This window comes from Xiphophorus couchianus, chromosome 20 (genome assembly GCF_001444195.1).
Source record: "Xiphophorus couchianus chromosome 20, X_couchianus-1.0, whole genome shotgun sequence".
In the NCBI taxonomy this organism is placed as follows: domain Eukaryota; kingdom Metazoa; phylum Chordata; class Actinopteri; order Cyprinodontiformes; family Poeciliidae; genus Xiphophorus; species Xiphophorus couchianus.
Genome location: NC_040247.1, coordinates 2,608,633 through 2,632,712, shown reverse-complemented (window position 1 = coordinate 2,632,712; position 24,080 = coordinate 2,608,633). Strand labels below are relative to the sequence as shown.

Sequence of the window (24,080 nt, the reverse complement as noted above, 5' to 3'; positions counted from 1 at the left end):
CATTTATCAAATATGACTTAAAGAAATACTACGTTCTGATTCAACACCTTGAAATTGGGCCTCTGTCTCTTTAAGAAGCTCCTGGTCTTTTTGAAGCTCCGTCTTCAGGAAGTCATCACAACATGGCTCCTCTATTAACCCTTTAATGTTTTTACTAGCGTTGCTCTGACAAGTAGCTCCTATAATGAGCTCAGCAGTTACTGCAGTTCCACCAGCTGTTTGCTAATTGCTGCTGGCTAGTCTGAAGGAGCTGGAGTCACAGGGTTGAGCTGCTCTGTGAGGCAGAAGTTTGGAAACTGCAGCTCTGAGAAGGAGCTGCACCCCAAAGGCAGAGCCGGGTCCATCCAGGCGTTTTGCAGCTGAATGGTCGCCATGGAGACTAAAGGATTTCTCAGACATGCATGAAAGAATCAAAGCAACACTCCAGGTTTGCTTTTGATAAAGGAATAACATCATAACATGATATGAAACTAAAAATAGTTTAGTTTGATTGATTAATTGATTTTAAGAATCAGTTGGTAAACTTAGTGTGACTGAATCAAAATGATTATTTTTGGTGCTATATAAGTAAACTGAACTGAAATAAATTGAGCTTCAGGTCACAAACCAAGGTGCATCATGGAGGGAAGTGAAGTGAGGGAGAAACAGTCCTGATCTCAATTGGTCCTCCTTCTCCAACATCAGTGTCTGACCTCATAAATGGTCATTTGGGAGAAAAGTTTACCTTCATCCAGTCATAGATTAAAATTTGAACGTTACTCAATGTTCATCTGAGGGAACACTGTTGTTTTTCGTCTCCTGACTGATGCATTTCTACCTGCAGATCCTTTGATTTTCCTCTCATTAATTAGAATTTTACTGGTTTGAATGTTTTTATTAAGGCCTCAGAAATCTGACATTTTACCTCCATTAATGTAAATGAAGCTTCGCCTTTTGTTTTAATAATGGATGATTTCTCTGTTCTCATCGGGGATAAACTGTTCTGGTGGGTGGCTTCATGCATTGTTAGCACTTATATAACACATGAATAAAGATGGTGGTGAAAACATCTCAGTTTGGGTGAATCACAGCCGTTGGAGTGCAGAAAAACAACAGGTAGCAGCGAATCTGTCACCGAGCTGCTGGGAGCGGCGAACGCTGTTTCCTCCAGAGAGGCTGATGAAGAGGAGCTGCTTCACATCTTCATCACCGATACCGTCAGCAGACACTCGGATCTCCTCCTATTGGTTCACAGCCAGAGGTGGCAGAGAACCCAAAAACTTTTACTCAAGTAAAAGTAAAAAGTAACCATCCAAGGAATTACTTATGTAGTAAAGTATTTGGTAAAAAGTTTAATCAAGTACTGAAAACTGATCAAATTATCAGTTATTTAATATTTAATAATTACATCATCTGATGGACCAAATATGAAGTTAATTGGAAATGTTGGTATTTTAAGGATGAAAATGACAATAAATTTTATGAATAACAAAAAAATAACAAAATCAGGCAAAATAATATTTTTCCGGTAACACTTTATTTGACGGGTTGTGTTCATGACACCGTCATAAACATGAGTAAGTCTTCATGAATATTTATGACTGTTGTCATAAAGTGTCATTCGGTAAATCATGACACTTTTAATACGAAGTTGACATTATTCAAAATGTCTTTGTTATTATAACTTGTCATTAACCAAGAAATCATGATCTGACATAAATTTGTTATAAAAGTATTACTGATTAAACTTTAAAAATTATGTAGCTTTATGTTATTAAAGCTAAAGTTTAATCAGTGTTTTTGTTCAGTTGGTGACAGACAGGAGGATCATGCTGACTGGCAGCCAGAGCAGAAGTTGATCGATCCCAGGCTCGGCTCACTGCTGCCTCACCAGCTGCGCTTCCGACCATTTGAATGGGAAAATGAGAAAATTCAGCGATTTTGAAGAAAAAATAATCAGAATTGGTTAAACTAAATGAAAAATAGGTACTTCATAATACAAACTACAGGGTGAAAATAGCAATATAAATTATTTTATTATTATATATTATTTTTCCATGATGATATTTCGCCTGACCGCATGTCACTGGTTGAAACCCAATTGAGCTCACAGCTGCACAGTAACAGGGCTTTTGGGAAGATCGACCCCTTTCCTGGTTCAAGCCAGGAAAGGGTCAAAGGTCGATCAGGACAACGCTCCGACATGCAGCTGGTTCTGTTATTGACCCAAATCCCACCCTATAATTAGAACGGGATTGTTTTCATCACTCACAGATTAAATGTGCTGCTTCAGCGTTGACGGCACATTAACGTTGACCGACTGGAAATTTAATTAAATGTTAGGAAACAGCCATAAAATGAGAGCTGGCTTCACGGCAGCCGGGCTCTGACCCAAACTCCATGCCTGGTTCTGCCTGCTCGGCCCGCTGGGCCTTAATTCAGTCAGCAGGAACTGTGAACCAGTTTCTGGGACGGCCAGCTGAAGTCTGGAGCTGCTGATGTTCAGGGTGAAGGAGGAAAACTGAGTCATCCCAACACGATTCTGGGTGATGTCTCATCGTCCCTCCTGACGGTTCCGGTCCCGCCTCGGGTCCGTTTCTATTTCTGCTTGTTTCAGAGATCTGAAGGAGAAATCTGAAGCAGCTACCAGAACCTTGTTTAACAAGAAGGTCGACACAAACATCAGGTGTCATTTCCTCCAGATTCCAGGTGGATTTTAGAAACAATCCAACTTCATGTCATAATTATGAACATATTAGTCAGAAAAGATGTAATTTTATCAGAGTCAGCATTTCTAGTGTTGCTTTGAAAATCTATTCTAGATAAGTGATAAAAATATATCAATATAGATATATTTTATAAAATAAAAAGATGGTATATCTAAAAATAAAAAAACAAATAAAAACATTTCCTGAAATGACTTTGGACAGTAAAAATACCTGTACTGTACTTTTAAAATTGGACTGCCACTTTCTAAAAATACATATGGTAGTTAGGACTTACGACCAGTTTACTCGGTTCCGCCATTTTGGATGCCGCAGTTATGATGCAGAGTTGCTGGTCGATAAAGTTCCAATTCTCCAGTTTTTACATGGTTGCAATCTATGCGCTCAAACCTTTGGGATTTAATTATTCTGCTGCTGTGATTGGCTGTCGGTTGCTTCTGTAGCTGCCTGATCAACTGACATGGCTCACTATCACCCTCTAGTGGCTGTGTAAATGAAATCCTCTCCATTCCTGATCTGCATGTGGGCCAAGTCTCCATGTTGGGTTTTCCCTCCTGGCTGCTCTGCCTGGTTCTGACACGATTCTGTCGGGCTGAATTATACTTACCAGCTGCTTCCTCACCGACCGACTGTTGCCGGCTGCCGCTCCTCCAGGACCGTAAATATTTCACCAGGTGTCGCAGCGTTTGACTTCACTCTCTGAGTCATCCGTCCAAACATCCACCTGCTGCAAGATCGGCTCCAGAAATATTTTGGTTTATTCAACCTGTCAGAGGAAAGATTTCACCATGTTATTCATACATTTATAAATATCAGTGTTCCAAACTAAATATTTAATTCACAAGCTAAATATTTAGTATAAAAGCCATATTTAGCTTGTAAATTAATTATTTAGTTTGGAAATCAATATTTATTAAGTTTGGAACTAACTAAATATTTAGCTCTAAACTAAATATTTACTTTTCAAACTAAATGTTTAGCTGGCTAACTAAATATTTAGGTTGCTGGCTAAATATTTAGCTCATAGCTAACTATTGTTAGAGCTATTGTTTTATGTAGCAACCTAAATATTTACATGTTTAGTTTGGAAAATAAATATTTAGTTTCAAACTACATATTTAATTAGCAAAATAAATATTTAATTTGGGGCTAAATAATTAGTTTGTAAACTAAATATTTAGTTTCACTCAAACATTTAGTGTGGAACAAAAAATTTTTATTGCAAATATTTTCCTTTGAAACTAAATATTTAATTTGATGGCTAAATAATTAGTTTGAAAACTAAATATTTACCTTGTGAATTAAATATTTAGTTTGGAACTCTGACATGAAAATATGACTTTGAAAGATGAGAATTTTTCTCTCCATGACAATGAAGACATTGCTGTTAATTTTTCACAGTGTAACTTTACAAATGGCAACCCCAAACAGGCCCGGTTCTGGTTGTATACCTGCGGCAGTCGGCCCGGTTCTGGTTGTTTACCAGCAGCTCTCTGCTGTCCCAGGAGTCCGGAGCCGTCTTCGTCCCCCCGAGCAGCAGCGACGCCTCCTCTTCCTCCCCAGTTCAGGGCCGAACGGATCAGATCTGAGCTCTCTGGGAGAATCAGCTGCGGTTCTGCCTTTGGCTCCCGCATATTAATGCGGTTCTGATTCAAACGCAGGTTCTTTAAAGCTGCAGTGACTAACTTTCAGAAAAAAAATATATTTTACATATTTGTTGAAACTGTCACTATATCGTGATAATTTAATACGAGCTTCTCTGCCTTTTCCCAGTGCTAATTAGAATCAACCAATCAGAGCAAAGAGGCTGGTCTTAGCACTGTCAATCACAATTTGGTGTGGCGCTGCTCCTTCCCAATCCTTTTTCAGCTTGAAAGGCTAATAAATGCATTTATAAACATAAAAACAAAGGATATATCTATAATTTTGGTATGTTTTAACTTTATAAACACACAGTATAGTTCCAGTTCAAGTTCTAGTTTTTCCCTATTAATTTCTGTTTTTCTTTATTTCAGAAAATGTTTTCTTAATTTCAGCTTTTGTTATTTTGTTAGTTTTAGTGAACTATAATAGCCTTGGTTTGTATCAGAGTTTTAAAAGTCTGAGATTGAGACCTGCGGTCAGGTTCACAGCTTTTCATACCAGAACATTTTATCCCCGTTCTGGATTTTAAAAGACAGATTCGTGAGGAGCAGAAATAAACCCGGGGAGTTTATTCCTGCTCCTCGGCTGCTGCTGAGCCGTCAGCCGAGGAGAAAACAGCTTCAGGAAATGCTTTCCCTCTCCGTAAGGCGAGGCTCTAATAACCAGCCTGTCCAAACTGTCCTCAGCTAAAGCTGCTAGCTGCTGTCAGATCTGCTGCTGCTTCACAGCATCAGGAAACCTCCATTAGCTCTTCATTAACCTTTGACCTTTCTGCAGATTCAGGAGATAAAAGACCAGGTGAGCAAGAGGAAAGTGGCTCATCTACACCCTAAAGGTGCTGGAGCTCCACAAGGCCTGAAATCTGGGTTTGGACCTGAACCTTCAGAGCCACATAAAGACGGTTACAAAGTCAGCCTTCCATCACCTGAAGAACATTTCCAGGATTAGAGGATCGATCGATCGATCAATCAATCAATCAATCAATCAATCAATCAATCAATCAATCATGTTTATTTGTGAAGCAGAAGGCATTTCAACATGCTTTACATCATAAAAGCACAAAAAAACAGCCAACAACTGAATCATTACATTTTGTCTAGTGCCGTCGCTACACAGCAGGATGTTGATTAATGGTTTATGTTTCTAAAACAATTCTAACCCGGTGGGTTTAAATCTAGATTTAAAGTAACTCAGTGTTTTCTGGAAGTTTGTTCCAGATTAGTGGTGCATGGAAGCTGAATGCTGCTTCTCCTCATTTGGTTCTGGTTCTGGATGCCGAAAGTTTTGCAGAACCAGAACCAGAAGACCTCAGAGATCTGGGAGGTTGCTACAACAGCAGCTCTGTAATGTATTGTGGTGTTAAGCCACAATTCATCTTTCTAAAGTTCCATAAAGATCTAGAGAAACTCATCCAGGCGTTTTTCTTTAGTCACTGATTACTGCAGCAGCTGATCCAGAACGCTGCAGCTGGAGTTCTGACTAAAACCAGGAAGATAGAGCACATCACCTGGTTCTACATCACCAGGTTCTACAGTCCTTCACTGAGAGAACAGACTTTAAACTACTGCTGGTAGTTTAGAAATCCCTGGCTTAAAGATCTGCTGCTGTTGTCATAGCAACCTTCCAGACCTCTCAGGTCTCCTGGTTCTGCTCTGCATCCAGAACCAGAATCAGAACCAAACATGGAGAAGCAGCATTCAGCTTCTATGCACCATAAATCTAGAACAAGCTTCCAGAAAACTACAAAACAGCCGAAACACTGAGTTCCTTAAAATCTAAACTAAAAACCCACCTGGTTAGAGCTGCTTTAGAAACATAATAAATGAAACATTGATCAATTGTTTTCATGACTTTTTATTCTTGAGTTTTATGATGTAAAGTGCTTTGAACTGCTGTGCTGCTGCATCAGCTCCCTGATGAAGACATTTCATCACACTTCCACAAAGATAGCGGAGGCGTTGACATGTTCATCCGACGACCTCTGACCTCGGTCTGAGTCGGCTGAGGACGGCGCTGACTCAGCGTCTGCAGCCTCTCGGGGGGGACAGGACGTCCCAGAGGACGGGTCTCTGGGGGACAGATGTTCCACATCTGGGCAGGAGCGGATCAGCCTCACCTCACCGCCTGCAGCAGGACAGAGTGTTCCTCCAGTCACATCCAGGATGGGTCCAATCAGAACCAGAACCTGCTGCTGCGGCGCTGTGGCATCGGTCTGCTGAACACATGGAGTATCATTACAGGCAGGAGGTTCTGGTTCTGTCCAGAGTTTCTCTCCCTTCTTCAACTGCAACCACTGATGACCCAGTTTGGACCCAGGTTCAGCTGCTGGACAGACGACCTTCGACTCTAGGAGACAGAGGAGATCATGATCCATTTAAAGGGGCAGTATCCTGCAAAATTCACTTAAAAAAATAATCTTCTCATAATGTTATTTTGAAAAGGATTCCTTTAATCTCCACAGCAACCATTCAGCTGTGATAAATGTCTGACTGGACCTAGCCCCGCCTTCAAGACACAGCTCCTCCCCCACTCAGCTCCTTCAGACTAGCCGGCAGCAATTAGCAAACACCTGGTGGAACTGCTAAGCTCATTAAAGGGTTAATAAAGGAGCCATGTTGTGACGACTTCCTAAAGGCGGACTTCCAGAAAAAACAAGTGTTTCTTAAAGAGACAGAGGCCCAATTTCAAGGTGTTAAATTATGACGTAAAATTTATTCATAATCAGTCATAATTATATTTGATATATTTATAATTTTTACTTGCTAATGCAATAAAAATGCATGGGAAATACAGACTACTGTCCCGATAAGTAAAAGCCCACATCATCAACCATCCACCACCGTGCTTCAACGCTGACTTCCTGTCCTCCATCCAGATGCAGCTTTTCTAACCTTGGCCGGCGGCCATCTTGTTCCTACGAAGAAGAGGCTGAATCTGCTGGACATCTGCTCCTTGGCAGCTGATGAGAAGTTTTCCTTTCTGGAGAACAACGACCTTTGACCCTTCCCAGCTTGACGAGCAGCAGCAGCTGGTTCTCTGATGTCACCGCTGATGTCATTCCACCCTGGCATCAATCTTGTCCGTTATCCTGCAATAGCTAGCCCCGCCCACTTCATCACAACCCTCCGGGGCTGACTACTGACCAGTTCTCTGTCTAACAGGTCCGGAAAATCTCTAAGACCTGGGTATTACCCTAAATGAGATCTATAAGAGATAATCTATTCAAACTGGTGTCGAAAGCGATTCGTCTAGCTCTAACTACCTCCAATCCAGAAGTTACGACCCTTTTCAGTTAAGAAACAGTCAGCTGAGTAGCCCTCACAGCTGCATAATTCCAATAACCACTCCTGTTAACGGTAGCTCGCTTTCTAAAATATAACTAGCTCTTGGAACCGGCTAGATTAAATTTAGTGACTCGGATGTAAGTCCCTGGGTCGTTATTTTACTCTCGCCAAAGGAAATTATGAAGCCTCCTCTTTTCTAGAACCATGTACATTAGTTTTACCCTTATTAAAAGAACTGAAAAATGAATAAATGACTCAATTAATTCCAATGTCCACCAACCTCATTAGAATTTTAGAGTATGAATTTATTAAGCAAGCTTAAGCAGGGATATGTGACATACAAATCAATAATCAATTGTATATAATTCAAGAGCAGTGTAATATAATCAACATGTACAATCATACCCTCCTGTCTCTTTCCCTAACCTATGTCGCAGATTCTGAGATAGCTTTTTAGGAAGCAAGTTCAACTCATACCCAGTTGGTGGTGGATCTTTGGCAACAGGAACGTCCGAAAACCTTGGTCTGAGTCTTTATCCTTTGTGTGAAAAAATCCTCTTTAGAATGGAAGCAAAGTAGAGAGGGCTCAATTGCTTTTGAAAACCCAACTCTTTTATCCCTCCGGGACCTTTGTCTTTTCTCCAAGTCTGTTGCAATGTTTGGATTGAGGTAAGACCGACGATCGAATCAGAAACCCGGGTTGGACGATTGGAACTTGTCTCCCTTTGGCGGCACGAAGCTTCAGCTTTTCCCGTGGCTCCAGGGTGTGGTCTGCTGTTGTTTCCTCGATCTGCTTCTTCGTGTTAGCTCTACTTCGGTGCCGCAGACAAAGAACAAGAACTTCTCCTTTTCCGTCTGCTTATATACAGTTCTCTGCCATGTATGTGTATGGGGAGTGTTAGTTTACGTGGTTTCCTGAACATCTGCTGATTTCACGGAAACCCCCGTCGGCCCCTCCTGTCTGCTGGCTGGGATGGAAAGTACCGTCCTTTCCTCAGCATGTTGTTCTTAGCCAACCATACCGCCCCACCCATCCTGTGCGTCTGGCCATCTGTTCAGAACTGCTTGCGACAGCAGGAACTCACAAGTTCCCCTTCTCCTTTTTCCCCTTTTCCTTTTAACATTAAAAACTATGTGCTTTTCTCTGATTAACTTTTAAACACAGTCAAATATTAAAAACTATGTGCTGATTTCCATTAAGCATTAATCATAAGCATTAATCACCTCTTTCACTTATTATAAATCATCAAACCTTAATCATTTCATTGTTGTCATGTTATTACAGATCATGATTCGTACACTTTCAGAATCATTCAGTGATTACTTACATACAGTCATTTTACCTATTGTATTCATACATGTTCAACTTAATCATTATCAAAACACTCAATCATTATAAATCAAAACACAAGATTGCTTTATTTCCTTCAGGCCTTCATGCACCTTTTTCTGCGTGTACCTGGATAGATCTCAAACCCCCTACCAGTTTTCTTGACAATCTGCAGCAACTTCTGCTGCTGCAGCGTAACTCAACCACGTAGAATCATTCCATTAACTGAGTTCATGTGTTTCTGTGTGTGAATATGAAAAGTTATGATGCGGTTGATGACATAACTCCACTCAGGGCCGTTCAGATCAATCGGCCTTAATGTGGAAACACTGCAACCCGACCGAGCGAAACCCGGGATACTAAACACTCATTTTATCTGAAAGCATGATAAGCGTGCTTATCAGATAAGCATGATATGAAGTTTGAAGTTCAGATCACTGAACACAGCTGGTCATAAAGGTAAACGGTCCAATAAACTCTTGACTGTTTTGTCAGGCCCTCCAGGATGTTGCGACGGCCTAAAACGACGTTTTCAAAAACCTGAATTTTTTTAAGCTTAATTTTTGTCAAATCATGATCTTGCAAAAAATATATATATATATTTACAATCACAACATATCAGAAGCTTTGAAGTTTGACTCTGAATGAACTGGTCAGGAACAGAGATAAAGTTAAAATGTTTGTAAGTTAACCAGAGGTTGAAGGTTTTAATGTAAACCTGCAGCAGAAAGAGGCTGAGCCGTTCCCTCCCCCCCTAAACAAACCACAGCAGCCCAGCAGCAGTAAACAGGGTCACTGGGAACCAGTAATGGGCTCATTAAGAAGTTAAAAAAGGAAGATTCTGTCCCTGAATGTCAGCAGGAAATGTCACCTGAGACCAGGAGCCACAGGAGCTGCAGCAGCACCTCACTCTCAGCTCTAATTAGTTTTAATTGACTGCAGCTCGTCTGGTTAGCCGTCCAGCTGCAGAAGCTGAAGCAGCACCTCTGAAAATGACTGTCCCTGTAATAACATCAGCCTGGAGGTGAGGCAGCAGCCCGACTGAGGCTAACAGGCCCGACTGAAACTACTGGGTACAACTGGAGCTAACGGGTTAGAATAGAATAGAATAGAATAGAAGTACTTTTGTCAGAGTTCCGGTGTGAGAGCGTGTGCATGAGAGTGAGTGCGAGTGTTGCATCTTCTTTCAGCGAGGATCTTCGTGAGGAGTCTGTGGAGCCAGCGCAGGTGAAGCTGATCTGTCTCATCAGCGTGCTGGAATATAGGAGCGGCAGAACCCTTCAGTCTTCGCTAGATGGTTAATGCATACCGGTAGTCACTCTGGCCTCACCTGTTGATCTTGTTTCTAGAACTTTGTTGTGCAACTCGTAGCGACTAGCTCTCTGTGTCCTGTTCGTTGTTTAAAGAATTTTTTTGTCTTCTCTTTTCAAGAACTTGCCGAGAATACCTGCCTGCCTGCTCCGCCGTTTCCACCGACCCCCTCTCGCTCCAACCACCCGCGATTCCGCCTCGCACCCGCCCTAGGCACCGTAGCACTCCCTCGCACCGGACCCTGGCACCTCACCCCCACGCTCTGAAAGATCCACGCCAAATGTAAGAAAGTTCCTGATTCTTCCTCCACACTCTCTCACTCCGAGCCCATTATAATTCAGCTCTCGTTTCAGGCCACCTGGTCGGGCGACCCTCGCCCTCCTGCCGAAGTCCAGAGAACTGAATATAATTTGTCCTGTTGTAAATAAATCACTTACCTTTTCCATCCAGCGTGTGGTTTCTGCATGTGGGTCCGCAAACTAACTCAAACCATGACAACTTTATTCATCCCAGCAGGGAAATTACTTCGCAGTTACAGCATAAAGACAAGACACAATAACAACGTCCGGGTGTTGCGTCTGGAGTTTGGCTGTGGCTGAGCTGATGACGTCACAGGCCACCCCTGCATCAGCTGATGGGGGAATGTAAACAGCGATCAAAATGGCGGACGTAAACTCCCTCGGTAAATAACACGGCCGCATTCCCACAGCCAGAAGTTCAATGTCCGGGCTACAAATCTGTTCCTTCACGTTAACATGCCGGGATTACACCACCTCTCACTCACATAAAGTGCAATCCCGCCACCCTTCTTCTTCCAACCCTTGGAAAAGTCCCTGTCCCTGCACACCAAGGAAAGTCCAGGAACCTCCATGCTGTAGTCCGGAATAAGCGAGTGTAGCCAGGTTTCCGTGAAGCAGAAGATACTGCACTCCCAGTACTCCTTCTGGGTCCTAACCAGCGTCGTGAGATCGTCTGTCCTATTCCCCAAAGACCTCACGTTCCCCACAATAATCGCCGGTAACACTGGCCTGCGCCGTCTCCTCTTCTACCTCCGTTTAACTCCAGACCTGCAGCCCCGTCGTCTCCTCTGTAACTCCTCCGGGACCACAGGCCCATCTCCGGGCAGCAGCAGAGGCCCACACAGCGCAATCAGCCGTTCACGCGAGCAAACAATGCCGCTACTCCGCTCGGCGAGGTTCTCCGCAACCAAGAGTAGAAAAAGTAGCAGAAGAACGCAGAGAACATCGACAGAACCACATCCAGCCATTGTGGAAAGCCCAACTGATGATCCATGGGTTCTTCAAGCATGGATCCTTAATCGGTTACAGCAAATATACACAGACAAACACACACGACGGGAGCTGCGTCTGCAGGCAGCCAGCTGCGCCGGCGCCATCTTGACGAAGTCTAGATACCAAAGCTACCGGGTGCAACCGAAGCTACCAGTCCCTTAGTTCCCAGTGACTCCCTGTGGTTCCATAAACAGTAGTTCCCAGCATTTCTAGTCTTTCCAGCTTTCCCCAGTGGTTCCAAGGATTCCGAGTCGTTCCCCTTGAATCCAGTGCTTCCCAGTGGATCTAGTTGTTTCAAGAGGTTTGTAGTAGTTCCCTGTGGTCCCATGGTTCCCAGGTGATTTTTCCCCAGTTTTCTCAGTTGTTCTCAGGATTCCCAGTGACTCCCAGGATTCCCAGTGACTCCCAGGATTTCCAGTGATTCCACTTTTCCCAGTGTTCTCAGTTGTTCCCAGTGGTTCCCTGTCATCCAAGTGGCTCCCAGTGATTCCCACTAGTTGTTTCCAGTAGTTCTACTGATTCCAGTTCTTGGTGGTTCCCAGATGTCCCAGTAATTCCAGTCTTTCCCAGTAGTTCCTCCTGTATGTGTTCGCAGCCTTCCCAGCGCTCTCGGTACATTTTGTTCTCGGCTGCCATCCCTCAGTGGGTCGACAGGCCGATTGGAAATCCATGGCGCCCAGCCGGAGCCTCTCCCCCTGCGGGCGCACGCTCATTGATTATCTGTCAGCGAGGAAGAGGAGGAAGAGGAGCTCAGAGAGAGCTGACGGCACGAAGCAGGACTGGGAATCAAAATGAGGAAGAGGAGCAGCACTGAGAGGAAGAGCAGGATCAGCTCTCCCTTCATCATCATCATCATCATCATCATCACTCTAAACCGACTGGAAAGTAAAAATGATCTGAACCTGTTTGTGAATTATTAATTTATTCATCTGCCATGTTAAACCAATAATTGCCACAATAAACTAATATGGAATTAAATGCAGCCACACATTGATAAACATTCTGAATAAACCAGATTAAATTGCACAATATTTTTGATACATTTATAAAAAAAGACAGTGATAGATTAAGCTAATAAATATTTGTCATATTAAAAAAAAAAATCTTTTATGTGATCTGAAAAAAAAATCAAAAGTATTAGATGTTAAGCTTTCTGTTCCTAAAAACACACATCCTGGACGTATCAATAAATTATTGAGCATTTTCATATTATTATTAGTCCAAAACCATCAGAGCCAAAAGAGTCTGTTTCAAAAATCACGGAGCTAACAGGGACAACTTTATCCTGGAGCCAAGTGGAAATGTGATTATGACCATAAAACATCTAAAACAAGAATTAATTTATGTGCTGCTAAAAGAACAGAGTTCATTTAAAAGGTTCCCTGTGTAGCTGAAGCAGTGTTGTTAGCGTTGCTATGGTTTTACAGCATGTTGTCACTTTTGCCCAAAGGTTGATGTTAGAAAATTAAGCATTTCTATTTACTTTTCCTTGTGTGGCTGCAGATGTCTAGTAAAACCATCACTTTTCTTTAATCCCCTGAACAAAATATAAAAGTTGCTCCACGTTTTTTTGCTTCCCTTTCCATTCTTGAATTTCTTCATGCTTTCCAAAAGCAAATGTAATAACTGCAGGTGTTTTGCTCAGAAAAAGTTAAACATACAGACGCTCTCTTTTCAATATTCACATGCTGATGATTTCTCGGTCAGTAGCAACAACAATAAAACAAAATATAAAAAAACAGAGAAAACCATAAAGGGGGTCAAAGCTGAGCTGAGAACATAAAGGAATTAATTTAAACAGATGTAACTCTAGACCCCCAAACAGTAAAGAATCGTGACGAGTTGAATTAATCTGCACCTGCAGCAGATTTCAGTCTGAGCTGCTTCGGCTCTGTAGGATCCTGCTGCTACAGGAACGCTGAATAGAGGTTTATCCTGAAAAAACAAACATTTCTGCTCAGAATAAAACCTAAAAATAAGAACTTTGATCCAGTTTTAGCATCAGAATCTATGGATCTGAGGATGAAAGTTTGGCGTTTTCTTGTTGATCCAATTAGATCTTTAGAAACCATGCAGATGTTTAAAGGGGCAGTGTTATGTATTTTCCATCCACATAATGCCATTTCATAGCACAATCATGTAACTATGTAACCTTAAGTTGTTATAAAAATACTACATTTATCTAGTATAACTTTAAAAAATTTACTTCCTAAGGTAAAGCCTTGAAATTGGGCCTCTGTCTCTTTAAGAAGCTCTTCCTTTCTGAAACTCTGCTTCCAGGTGTTTATCACACTGAAAAATGAGAAAATGTAATTAATCTTATTTTTTACTTCATAGAAACTTGAGATCTGCTGAAAATGATGAAGGTTAGAAACAGACAGGTAATAAATGAGGAAGAAGATTTTATTTTCTTCACCTGATAAACATGTTTTCCTGCAGGAACAGAAGTTTTTCTCCAGCAGAAAGTGATGAAACGGTGGGAGCTGCTCAGCGGTGGAAGATCTCTGGAGTGAATGTAAATGTTAATGAGATCAGAAAAGGAAGGGAAGAGTTGAAAAAAGGTGAAACTTCGACACGTTGGGCTGCAGATTCCCTCTGATGTGTCCCAGCCATCACATCTGAGCTCTAATGATTCTCTGGATGGAGGAAAGAGACTAAAGCAAGATCAAGGCATCTGCGGGGGTGAGGAAGAGGAGGGAGGAAGTCAAACTGAATGAGAGAATATGGAAATGGCCTTTGGTAAATCCTCGCTCTGCCACCTTTCCCTTCGTTCCTGCAGATAGTTTCTCCTCAGCTTAAACTCCAGACAGAAGATTTAACGAAGCTCACATTAAAACCTGATGCTTTTCACTCAGAATTAAAGATGAAGCCCAGAAAACATCTGCAGAGGCAGAGAACCCGTCTGGTTCCGGGTTGGTTTTGATTTCAAACTGAAATTATTTACTAATTGCAGATGGAAACAGGCTGCAGATTTCCAAGCGGCTTCAAAGAAAAGCGTTCGGTGGGAGGTCTGTTCCTGAAGCGAGAGGTTTCACTGCAGGTGGCGGAAAAATTCGCTCTGGAGATGTTGAGTCAGGAAACCTGGGATGTTTTTTTAACCCGACTTCATAATAACCAAAAGCAGCTCAAAGGACCACAATTTCCACAAGTTAAAGGTTCCAGTGACGTAAAGTTGACAAAATCAGCTCAGGCTGACGGAGATGATGTCTGGGAGGAAAAAAGGTTTAATTAAACTGATTATTACTCCTGATCGGTTCTGTTCTGATCCGAATGAAGCCACTGAATCAATCAATCAAGTTTATTTGAGCAGCACTTTAGTAACAAGGCAGTTCAAATTTGTATTACATCATAAAAACACAAAAATACAAAGTCATAAAAACACACTCAACAACTGAAGCATTGCATTTTGCCGTCGTTACATAGCAGATTATTGATCATTGATCAATGTTTCATTTATTATGTTTTTAAAGCAACTCCAACCAGGCGGGTTTTTAGCCTGGATTTAAAGGAACTCAGTGTTTCGGCAGTTTTCCGGAAGTTTGTCCCAGATTTGTGGTGCATAGAAGTTGAATGCTCCTTCTCCATGTTTGCTTCTGGTTCTGGATGAAGAGCAGAACCAGAACCAGAAAGCTAAGAGGTCTGAAGGTTGATCGAACAGCAGCAGATCCTAAAGCCATTCAGTGATTTCTAAACTACCAGCAGTAGTTTAAAGTCTCTCAGTGTAGAACTGGGTGGTGTGCTCTATCTTCCTGGTTTTAGTCAGAACTCCAGCAGCAGCGTTCTGGATCAGCTGCACCATTGATTTTTTTAGTCAGACCTGTTGCAGTTATCAGTGCGACTAAAAATAAACACATGGATGAGTTTCTCCGATGCTGAGACATTCGTCCTCTGATTCAGCTGATAGAAGGTCGACTTTGTAACTGTCTTTATGTGGCTCTGAATGTTCAGGTCAGAGGTCAGAGGTCAGCCTGATTGCTGGTTTCCATCAGTTTGTAGCTGAACAGCAGATCAGCATCAGGCTGCAGAACCGAGACGTTGCATCATTAAAACTCCTTTGATGCTGTTTGCTTCCTGAACTTTGACCCCTGCAGCTCATTTCCTCTGATTTACAACGACTCAAGTATCATTTTAATGACTTATTCTTGTTTCTGGTTAATGTCTGGTTTCAAATGTTGCTCTTTAAGGATTTATTGTGCAACTTTTTGTTCTCTGCGACTATTTCTATAAGGCTTGTGTTGCTAACTAGGATCATAACTTCATTTGAACCTGATTATTTCTACGTCCATTTTTCTGTCAGAAATAAATTTGAATATTCATGTTTTAGTCATATTTTCACCATATTATGCATATATTAATAAATGTCTGAGTTCCAAACTAAATTAATGCACAAGCCAAATATTTAGCTAACAAATTAAACATTTAGTTCAAAAACAAAATATTTAGTTTAAATGTAATATAATATGAGGTTGTCTCCTGTCCTGCATGTCATGTGTTTGATTCTCTGCCTTTATTTTGAACCCTTCACTTTGACCTGGGAAACGCTCCATAAATTCATTCATCATCTTACTGCCGCACTGTCTTGTCTTTCCCATTTTGAGGAGAATTTAGCCTCCGTGTCACATGGTTTTTACATAAACTGAGGGAACTAAAGCATTGCAGGAAAAAACTAAAATATCAAATTTATAGGCTGAATATCATTAGATGTCTTCAGAAAATTTAAAACAACACAAGTTTCCTACATTAAAATGAGCCCTGAACTCATCACGGTGCCTTCACTGTCACTCGATGTTCTATTGGGGAAATCACGTCTCCGTCGCATTTCTCCTGGAAGGTGAGAACAGATCTCAGCCGGCGGCGGCGTTCGTTAGGAACCTCATCCATAATTAACAGCTGCAGCCGATCAATAATAGATGATCAGCAACGGATGATTCCCAGTGACATGCCGATGAAACGGAGAGGAAGAAAAACATTCATCATCCTTTAAGGAAACTAATCGTTCCTAAAGGTTCTGGTTGAGGCTCAGCAGCCGTCTGTCAGCGCCAGATTTCTGGTTCAAAAACATTAAATAAATTCACACTTTATTACGATTTTTGGTTTTCTCAATAGTTCAAACTTTATTCTTGAACTCTAATTTATTCTCAATGAACGACATTGAGCCTCCATGTTGCATCATTTGGGTTTATAAATGCACAAGTAAAAAGTGTCTGAAACAACGTAAGAATCAGTATCTGATTTAGAAACAATGGTCAGACATGTGATGTCAGGATCCCAGTATTTGTTACAGACTGTCATATGTTTACCTCCAAATCTTTGGTTTCCACATGCAAATACAAAAACGGAGAATTGGCAAATCTTCACTCTGGCCAGAGTTTTCATTACAAATCATTTTTAGTTATATTAAATTAAATTACATGGGATGAAAGGCCAAAATCACATAAATATCCGGCTATGTTTGAACAAGGCCTCAGAGTTTTTCCTTTAACTTTATCCAAGAACTTTGTCTTCCTTATTCAGCAGCAACTTTCTGTTGCTTCAAGACTCGATTCAGGAGAATAAATGTAACAAACAGGAGCTTCTGGTTTCCTTTTATTCCTCCTTGAAGGTTCAGACATTTGGCGTCCATGATGAGCAGCCATGGATCTCTGCGGCTCCCGCCCCTCTTTAATTCAAGCGAAGCCCGACCCAGTTAAGGTTTGACCCAGAGTGGTTTCTGCTCTTCCTCCTCAGCGAAGAGAATGAAGCGGATTTCGGGTCGGGTCGGAACCTAGACCTGCTCAGAGCGGCTCTTAGTGACCGCAGGTCTCGGTGAGATGGCGGCGCTCTGGTTAATGTGTGCAGCAGACGGAGAGGTGAGCCTGTTTTTCACCCAGATCCAAACCTCTCCTCCAGGAGTGAAATGAAGCAACTCAGTCTGTGTGACATATATCTACGCTGTGGCACAAACACTGAGAAGCTAAACGCTTAATGTTTTTGTCTCGGCTGCAGAGATTTTCCTGCAGGACAAATAAAACGCTGATATTTTATTTTTCAGTTGTTGCCTGAGGCAGATCCTGCCCTCATGTTTATTCAGAGTTAGAGGAACAGTAAATATGATGTAAAATTTTTCCTTTTTTTAGGTTTAAACCATGTTTTAGTTCTATATTTCCTCATAGAAGACAAATTGGAGTGTTGCTTTGATTCCTTCAATCATGTTTAAGAAATCTTTTAGTCTCCATAGCAACCATTCAGCTGTAAAAAATGTCTGGGTGGACCTAGCTCCGCCCCCGAGGTGCAGCTCCTCCCACTCAGCTCTTTCAGGCTAGTCAGCAGCAAGTTCAGTCCAGTCCAGATTATCATGAAGGAATTTGGGAATTACTTTGTAGATATAAAACAACTGTTTTCTGTCTGTTAAACACAAGTTCATCTTTTAAATTAAGGACGGTTTTTAGTGCTTCAATAATTCATAGATGATTTCTTGAGTCAAATACTGGACTGAAAGTTGGTGCTAAGCAAGCAAAAAAAAACACTGAAACGTCTCCAGAAAGCCTGGAGAAACGTTGATCAAGACATCTTTAAACGATCGGAGGGAAATCCAAAGGATGCGGTTCCACTGCATCATCAGTTGATTCATCTGTTCTGTGAAGCCAAGAATAAAACAGAAAATATGGAGGTTTTTCTTTCTTTCCCCTCCCCTGAGTTTCCTCTGCTCTGTTTTCCTTTGAGCTGAGACGCTAATGGCCGCTGTAAATATTCAACGAGCTCCTGACGTCCATTCACTCCGAGATAAACAGCGAGAGAGGAGGAGGCTGTAAAAAACACACTTTATGATCCGTCCACAGAGTCCTAAAACACTCTGTGGTGGGAGGCGGAGGACGGATGGAGCGGAGGAGGAAAACAAGGTTAGGATGGACTTGGAGGAGAAGGTGAGGAGGTGAAAGAGACAAAAGTCTGTTTCATCTGTCTCACTGTGACTCTTCAGGCTCTGCTGTGCAGCTCAGCCAAAGACGCTCCAGGAAGTTATGAGTATGACATGAGGGCAGCCAGAGGAGCCAGATATGAATAACTGCGTCTCCATTAACTATAAAACTATGCAAATTAAAATAAAACAGAAATAAAAAAAAAACTGCTCTGGGATCAGGTGGTTTTTCAGCCGTATTGAAGTGGATGTTTTTCACAAAACTGTAATGGAAACAATTATTCACATCACGAGTCACATGATCGACAGCCTGATGTTACTACTGGAGAAAACTACGAAGAAGACGACAGGAAGTAGCAGGAGGATGATGGATCTGCCACCGGCTCCACCAGAGCTCACAGCCTCACAGTTCATAAAAAGTTGTGCATCATTCTTCTGTAAAATGGCCGACTACAATTTCCCCAAATTGCAGCTTACATAGCCGCTTATATTAACAAGCTTATCCATGTGTTATTTTAATTCAATTAATTATTTAATGGAAACACCACAATTGAGAAATTGTGTTTATTCAACGTTAGCAGAATATAGAAAAAGACTTGTGCACATTTGTAACACGTGACAGCTAGCTAGCTTAGCTATAGCTATCTATAGCTAGTAAGTTAGCTATAGACAGCAAGAAAGAAATTAAAAAAGTATCTTATTCTACTGCTTTAAAGTTGCTGCGTCTTCATGAACTTTAATTTGGGTCGGGTCTTAAATGAGCCGGGTCGCTTTCATGGACACAAGCCCCGATTAGAGCCTCCATAGTTGTTATTATAGACCATTATAGAGACAAGAGTTCAGTCAGTTATGATGTTACATTAATAATTCATGTTAAATGGGTTCTCTCACATGTATATTTTATAGCATATATATTTATAAATCTGGCAGATTGATCAGATGTTTACAAATCTGAGCAGCAGCATCAAACAATCATCTTTGCATTAAACAGCTTAAAGCTTACAGCAGCCGCTCACCGTCACATATAACTTTATTTATTGCATTTTTAGTTTCACTTAGTTGAACTGCAACATTAAAATAAAATATTGAAGGACTATCACCTCTATGCATTACAATTTTAGTTGATTCATGATAACTGGACATTTTTCAGGCTGATGCTGGATGATAAAGGAGCCTTTAGTTTCCTCTGACAAAACTTTATAAACACAGGAAGCATGTCCTCCTTAGGCTTCCATATTTAAATGAAGGATGTTTTAATTCACAGAGCTTGGAAAACCCCCATAAGACATTTTATAAAGCTTATTTTGTGTTTGTACCAGACACTTAGACTGTCAGGTTGGTATAAACTGCCACATTTTCAGTTTTAATGCGCACATATATGATAATATTGTGCATTTCCTTCAGTTTGCTTGTCAGGTTTCCTCTGTGTGTTCATTTATTCAGCACCAGTTGGATATAAATGTTATTTCTCAGCACTTAAGAAGACAAATGGATCCAATTCATGCAGATAATCTAATCAGTCCAGTTAATCATGCAGACAAATTTAAATTCAGCTTCATACACTCCAAATCAATCCTACTTATGACACTAGAGTTGGCAACTCCAGTGTCATAAGTAGCTCCGTCATGTTCGTAAGGAGCCATCCGTCCTGACCAGGTGAGTCGTTCAGCCTCACTGCGGTGAAACCGGTGTGAAGAAACTGAACCGACAACCTTCAGATCTTCAGGTAGAAACAGAGTGAATAATGGATCAGTCCTATAAGATTCTGCTCCCAAAAACCTGCAGCTTCTGCAGAGGAAGCCAGCAGCCCTCCCCATGCAGGAGCACTGCTGCATTAGTGATTCATCTTTAATTTCAGTGGGAAGGCCTTTTTCAATATGTTAAAAAAATCCTACATGAAGTTATTATTATACATTATATATTAACCGCGCAGAAAAAGTCCCAAAGGGAGAAAATCTTCTCTACAGGTTTGGGGGAAATGATTTTAATGCAACGTCTCTTTCAGGAAGTCGCTCTCCCTGTTGAATAAATAAAACTCTACATATATGAGAAGTTTTTAAAGATTCATATCTGCTGCTGCAGCCGGCAGGCGAGAAGCCGAGGACTACAGAACAGAGTCGTTCAATTCCATTCAGCAAATCTGAAATTATCCACTGAAAAACAGCTAAAAAATTCAACCATTTTACTGGTTCATCCTGTTCTCCTGAGCATCAGCTCAGATTCTTCCTTAGAGCAGACTTGATGGACGTCCTCATCGCTGCAGATAAACTGCTGCACTGGTTCTGATTTGTTCATTGTTTTTTGGCTGAATCGTTGCATGTTTAGACAACAATTCCCTGCTGTGAGACAGATAATCTGTGAAAACATTGGTCTAATCCACTTACTCCCTGAGCTACTGTAACCGTCTGAATAAATTCACCGCTCCAAACCAAAAACAAGCAACCGGAGTCAGGAGGAGGGTCTTAGCGCTGTCAATCATCCTCGTGTACTCGGTGCTAAATGTGCTAATAGTGGAGAAACAACTTACTGTTCCAGCAAAACTGTTTATCCGTCATCATCAATGGTTATGCTAATGAGCCTTAGCATTCACCACAGCCTATGCTAGCGGCAGCGTAGCGGAGAGAAAGGGGGAAATCAGCAGTGCCACAAGTTTGTGATTGTCATTACTAAGACCCGCCTCCTGGCTCTGATTGGTTGTTTCTGGTTAGCACTGGAGAAGCCAGAGGAGCTCAACTTTTTCACGGATTATCTGTCTCATATTTTACCCTCATAGTGACAGTTTCAACAAATATGTAAAACAAATATTTTTTATAAAAGTTACATACGGCAGCTTTAAATTGTGACATTTACAGAGGATGTGATCCTGTATGATTGGGTGATCGACTCCCCCTAGTGGTCTGGAGGACTTCTGTCTTGTTGAGCGTGTTTGCAGCATTTTATATTTGCATTCTTTGCTTTTCATTTTTGTGTTTGGAGTTTGCATCATTCATTTGTTTGTGAAGCAAGTTTGGATTATATGAGTTAAAATATTTAATTTCCCTCTTTAATGAATAAAGTGCCTTTGAATTTGAGTGAAATCTCCACCAGTCCATCCAGTTTGTGACGCCAGTTGGTGAAGCCGTCATGTTTATAAGGATCCATCGAGACGTCGACTCTGCAGCTACCCTCAGCCTGAGAGAATGATGATGATGATGATGGCATGTACGGGTGGAACGATGAAGAAGATGAGATTCCAAGTCCAAGTCAAGCTTCAAGTCTTTGAGAACCGGCTGCGTCTGAAATCTGTTATTATGCCTGAATCTGGAGTCGCCACCTCCAACCATATTCCCAGTTTAAGTTGTCAGAGTTGCATGAGTCCTTTTACATCCAGATATTTTAATTAAAACAGAGCTGATATTTTATTTAAAGAGACCTCAGGGGGACCAGAGGAATACTCCCAGTGACGGCTGCCGGAGTTGCTGCTTCAGAGGGAAGCTTCCTGCAGAGATGTGTTGCTGTTTGGCTTTCCAAGCGTAATTTGTCGCTGCTGTGCTCTCAGGCTGGCTGCATTATGGATGCGAGTCTGATTCTGCTCAGCTGCAGCAGAGGGATCCCGGTTAACATGCTTCTTGTAATTATTGGATTATTGAGGAGCAGAGGAGCTGGTGGCCAATCTAAACGCTTCACACTCATGATGGCAATCACCGACATCAATCCCCCCCTCCTCTCCTCAGACTGCTGAGTGGAGGAGGCAGAGCTGCTGGGAATCCCACAGTCTGACATTATATAACCGCCTCGCTGCTGCAGTCATCGCTCTCAAGCTGTGACACTGATTAACCGGTGGCTGTTCCCCTGAATCTTTCAGCTCAGCCTCCACATGCAGGAATGAATCAGTTCTCCAGAAAGCTGAAGATACGCTGCGGCTTTCTTAAAGCTGCCATTTATGAAAAACATCAACCTGTTTGTTCGGTGGCAGCATGGCAGCTGACAGGGAGCAAATCTCTGAAACGTTGGCTTCAAAAGACCACATGTGTCCCACTGCAGGGAAACCAGTGGGGCAAATCTGAAGCGCTCCCAGGCCTTAAGCACCTCCAGCTATCAGAAAGGACCTGATCTGGTTGCTGATTGGACGCCTTTGGACCAATGGAGGTGCAGCTACAGCACTAAAAAATCAATTCAACTCCCCAGGTTTGTTTTAGATGAAGGAATAACATGATGACAGGACATAAAGGTAAAAAAGTGGATTTTACTTGATACTGTCCCTTTAATGAACAGTTCTGCCCTGAGACAGTCGGTCCGTCAGAATCAGTGTTTGTAAAAAACTGATTGATTTGTTGATTAAAATTCCTCCAGTAGTGAAATTCATTATTACTATTCCAGTAGTTTAGGACACTTTGTCTTTAAAAACTAAAATAAACTTCAGCTCCAAACTTCAGCCTGAAGCTCCTCCTGCGTTTTCTGCCTCCATCTTGTTTTTAATAAAGGAAAATGACTGAATGTGTGTTCCTGCTGCCTCTGAGCAGCTGCTAATGTATATCCTATATTTAAACATCGTGTAACCATGGCGACGCGCGCATGTGCGTCGCCACACGACTGGAGGAGAAAATGACAGGTTAAGCACAGTGTTGGTTCTGCTGCTGGACCCGCTTGGTTCTGAACAGCCCAAGTTCTGGTTCTGACCCGCTGAGCAGCTGATCTGATGAACATCTGGAGATATTCTCACCTTGAATCAACTTCAGGATAAACCAGGAGGATGAGATGGACCGGTTCTGTTTCGGTGCTGGCCCGGTCTGTGTTCTGCTGCTGCTTTTGCTTCTGTTTGGTTCTGATCCGAGTCGTTCAGGTTGCTTTGTGTTCTCATGAGCAGGAAGGTGACACAACACTGCAGAGACACAAAAAAGGTTAAGAAACTTGAAATAGTCTGATGTTTTCTAAACCTTCAGACATCGTTTTTACTATATCAATAAATCAATTAATCGCATGATCAATTAAAACAAACTGAATAATTTCCATTTGTATGATTTATCATTTCTCTCCACCAAAAACTTCATAATTCATTTTATTTGTTTTTCTGTTTTGTTTACTAATGTTCATGAGAAATTTAAGTTTGATATTTGCTGTTACTGTTATATTTCTTGAAAATGGTCTAAAATCAACAATATTATCGTTTATTGCGATAATTTCTGGGACAAATTATCGTCTCTAAACAACAAATAAAATGAATCAGAAAGTCTGTAAATAAAAGGTTTAGCTGAGAGAAAAAAGCATCAAAATGAAAACTTTAGTCATCCAGTTTTTGATAAAAAGAAAAATAGATACATCATGCAAATGGAAATTATTGATCTTGCTTTTATTTATCACAAGATGAATTGATTTATTGCTTACTGGGTTTGGACTGGGAGCACTGCAGTAAAAAACTAAAAAAATAAATAAAAACGAGAATTTTCTAAAAGTAACAGTTAATGTCAGCAGAAAGTCATCAGGCTGAACCTGGAGGAACACCTGATTGGTTCCTACAACTAGATGTTTTCTGGGTTATTTCCCTCCTCGTTACTTTGACTAAGCCCGTAGCATTAGATCATGGCCAGGTTTTGTAGCTGCATAATTTTCAGCAGAGGAAGTGGAGAAAACGGATGATTA

The 24,080-nt window shown here is 41.4% G+C and overlaps 2 long non-coding RNA genes across 3 annotated transcripts; one reads left to right on the top strand and one right to left on the bottom strand.

Annotated features, from left to right (window-relative positions):
* Positions 1 to 237: 237 nt before the first annotated feature.
* On the bottom strand, positions 238 to 18,499 carry LOC114135357 (uncharacterized). Its single transcript, XR_003593586.1, has 3 exons — positions 18,488 to 18,499; positions 2,704 to 2,710; positions 238 to 432 (listed from the first exon to the last, which is right to left on the bottom strand). It is a non-coding gene; the product is annotated as an uncharacterized LOC114135357 (long non-coding RNA).
* Positions 10,094 to 10,719, top strand: LOC114135356 (uncharacterized). Of its 2 annotated transcripts, XR_003593585.1 has the most exons (3): positions 10,094 to 10,274; positions 10,395 to 10,556; positions 10,628 to 10,719. It is a non-coding gene; the product is annotated as an uncharacterized LOC114135356 (long non-coding RNA). The 2 variants fall into 2 exon arrangements; XR_003593584.1 differs by having other exon boundaries at positions 10,094 to 10,556.
* Positions 18,500 to 24,080: the final 5,581 nt, after the last annotated feature.